Below are 4,036 nucleotides of genomic sequence, written 5' to 3'. Positions count from 1 at the left end.
AATTGCTCCACGCCATCAGCGGGGGCAAGTGGGGCTGGCGCTGTCAGCACACTGGTCTGCCAGCAGACCGGAGACCAGGGTCATTGTGGGAGGGGTCAGGTGGGGTGTGGAGGATGGGCTGAGACCCACCCCTGTGCCCACCAAAGCCTTGTGGCCCACATTTCCTTTCAATGTGCACAAATTCGTGCACTGGGCCTCTAGTCTATAATAATAAAAAGTGTAATATGCAAATAGACTGAACGGCTGAACAGCAGAACGACGGTCCAAATGACTTTCGGATGACCTTCCGGACAAAGCCAGGGCTATGAGGGCCAAGGCAACGAGGGCTGCAAAGGCCTACTCTTGCAAGAATTTTGTGCATCAGACCTCTAGTTTAGTATAATTCTCTGAACAAACTTGTATTCACTGAAATGTGGCAAAGAAATCTTGCAGTCAAAACTTGGTCAAATAATTCTCATATAGATCTTTTGTGTTTGACATTATGACTAAAAAGACACAAGAAGAGTCAGGAAGGAAGGTTATACTTAGGGGGGATGCCAACAGAAACTCAATTAAGGAAGAGAAAGCTGAACTTTAAGGGATAGATTGTAAGGAAACTGAGCCTGAGAACCCCATACCAAGTCACGAGGGAGAGGAAAGTAGAATGAGACCCAGATTGGGGAAGTTCCTTCCTTAGAGAAAAGGTATCCAAATTAAAACATATAGGTCTTCAACAGATAAAGTCCAAGCAATAAGTCCACAAATAGCAAGCACCAAAGCAGACAAGTGACTACAGGAGAACCAGCAGACATATAAAATAATATTCTTATTTCTTCAAGGATAATAGGCATTGGAATTGCCAAATCCAGAATATCAAACAGTTATGTATCCAAGTATTAAAGAAATAGAAGATTCAAAGATGAACATACACCAAGAGATAATCAAGAATGGTTACTTAAAATAGATATCGAGTGAAACAAAAATTGTATTTTTAAAAAATCTTTATTTTTGAAAGTATTACATATGTCCTCTTTTGTTCCCCACTGACCCCTTCTAACCTGTCCCTGTCCCCCGCCTCAAGCCTTCACCACACTATTGTCCATGTCCATGGGTTATACATTTATTCAAACAGCTACTTTGGTTGATCTCTTCCCACCCATCCATCCTCCCACCCCACCTTTCCTCTGAGATTCCATAGTCTGTTCCATGTTTCCATGCCTCCCGTTCTATTTTACGTAGCTTTTCACATATTTTGGATGTTAAGTATAAGACCCTTATCAGATATATGATTTGCAAATATTTTCTACCTTCACATGGGTTGTTTTTTCACATTTTTATCCTTTGAAGCACAAAATATTATAGTTTTGATATAGTGTTATCAAAAGAAATGTTATAAAAAGAAGAAACCATCTGTTAAAGTGGACATATCTGACCAGACCCATTATTCCCCCACATGCCACAATTGTAAAAAAATGCCAGTAAATTCAAGCAAAAAAGGCTTCCCTTCCCAGAAAAACTACTTCAGATAATGATAACATTTTCCTAGTGTTTTGGTTGGCTCTTTAATTGCAGGCCACATAGTATCGAATGGCAGTTAGTCCAGTAAAAATATGCTGACTCAAGGCTGGCATTATAAAGGATTACTTGAGAACAGGCACATCATGATGAAAGTCAAATACACAAACAACATGTGATGACTCACCAGATTGGCTAGAAACATCTGTCAAGGAAATAACCAAATGTGCCCAGAAGGAGTTTCTCCAAAGATAAAATAAAATCTCTCTGTGGCATTAAACAGGAATGTGTTTAGAATGCAATTGAAATGTCAGTCTTTTTATGAGCAAATCCATTGATGCAACCTATAAATCACTACTCAGATTCCAGACCAGCATTAAAAATCGTGGACTGCAGAAAGAAAAAGGGAACAAGTACTGAAAGTATTTACTTTCTAAGGATCATTGGTTTATCCACCTTCTTTACATTTTTCTAATGTTTGGGGGCCAATTGCTTTTTCTCTTGTTATTGCTCAGAAAATCACATGGTATTATCCTTTATCTACCAGCCCTGGAATCATGATTACCCTTTTTTCAAAATATATTTATTTTAAATCACTTAGTGAAAATATAGGCAGATATTTTATTAGGCAAATAAACAAAACAATAAAAAGTATTATTAGTCTCAAAAGCATTAAAAAATTCTTAACAACAGTCAGAAGTAATTTTAATACAGAGAAAGAGTTTTTAATATACATTTTTAAAATTAAGACTAAACTATTGGAAGCTGGCTGTACAATATACATGTATATGTGTACATATACATAATTTAAAATTTTTTTAAATTATTAATGTTGACTTGTTGAGTTTTGGTGTGCTCAATGCTATTAAAAGACCATCTAAATTTGTGCTGGAAATATGTGGAAAATACATAAATTTCCTTCCAGTTTTTTTAAAAGTCATTAGATTTAAGGGCATTTATAAACTTCACAGAACAAAACACACCACCTTGAAAATAAGAACCACATCTGAGAAGTTATTTATGTTGGGAATTCTACATATGGGTGTGCGTTTTTAATCTATAAAAACAACCCTTAGATGTCATCATTATTAATCTCACTTTACAGATAAGGAAACCCAAGCTCAAAAAGATAAACAACAGGAGAACACTCTATCCATCTCAACGTCTGCAGAGTTTATGAATATAAAACTGTGAATTCAAACCAAGATTGGTCTTGTTTCAAGGCCCATGTTATTTGCTACAAAATCAGGACGATTGTCAGCTTTACACATTCTTACCCAATGCAGGTCTCCGAAGGACTCATTTCTAACTTTGCTCATTCTCTGCTCGTTTCATTTATTTGTCCCATAGGTACATACTGAGAAATTTCTCTGCTAGTCAACATATCATGGATTGAGGATAAAGATTCGAAGGTTATAGAGTCTTTAGGATTAGAAAGTATTTATGGCAAGCTGTTGGAAAATCTTTCCAAGAGGGAGACACCTGTGAATGTAATTGTCCAAAAACAACTGACTGTGGCTGCCAAAAAGACCTCAGAGAACTGCAGCAAGTATTCTCTGGGCAGTGGATTAAGCTGTGAAGAATGGCTGCAGTTACCAATAAGCAATAACCACTGGTAATGGCAGAGGGAGACTGGGGAAACCCCGCAGTTAGAATGGTGGGGTCAGAAGGGGTTAGAATCCGAACTCTACCATTCATGAGCTGTGCAAACCTGGTCAGTTAGCTGAACCTTTTCATGTTTGTTTACTCAGCTGTAAAATAGGACAATAATAATATCTAATACCTTGTAAAAAAAAATAGAAGAAAACATATAAGGGTCCACACAGAAAATACTCAAGCACTACTATTATTCCTATCATTTTTCCTGTCCCTGAACTTTTCCGTCCCATACTTGAAACTTACTCTAACACAGCAGAGCATCATCGTCCACTCAGTTCCATGAGGAAAAATTATGATATGATAATGCCATTATCAGTACAGAATTTTCATTTTTCGAAATGTAGATATAGAAGGAAGTTAAAGTAAAAATAAATATCTCTTCAAAATGATTATTTTTCCCTCTTATGTACTGAAATACACACCATAAATATAATTGAAGTTGGTTATGGTCCTTTGAAAATGTAAACGCTCAACTAAGGAGATTTTGTTCTTTCATTTTGTCAGTCATTAGTCAGGATCATATATGAGTCACCTTCAAACTATGATTTGGAGCTGAGGCCTTCCTTTTTTCCTCTTGCCAGATTCCTCACCGTTGTGTTCTTAATGAACTCACAGACCTTTAAAAAGTGCACGTGTCCAGGTCCTCATTCCCAGAGGTTCTGATTACATTGTGTGGGAGAATGCCTAACGTCAGGAGTTTTTACAGCTCCCCAAGCGACTCTATGTGCAGTCAGGGTTGAGAGTAACTGCTTTGCCCATCCCTAAATAGCTTTATGATACACCTGCCATTGACTAATTAAAATTCCTTGTGTGGGTTAGAGTAGAAGAGAAAATTAATGAACTGTATAACATAGCTGATGCAGCACAGAAAGAGAGAAGGAAC

Source organism: Myotis davidii, unplaced genomic scaffold, assembly GCF_000327345.1.
Source record: "Myotis davidii unplaced genomic scaffold, ASM32734v1 scaffold370, whole genome shotgun sequence".
Taxonomy (NCBI): domain Eukaryota; kingdom Metazoa; phylum Chordata; class Mammalia; order Chiroptera; family Vespertilionidae; genus Myotis; species Myotis davidii.
Note: the sequence above shows the minus strand (reverse complement) of the source record.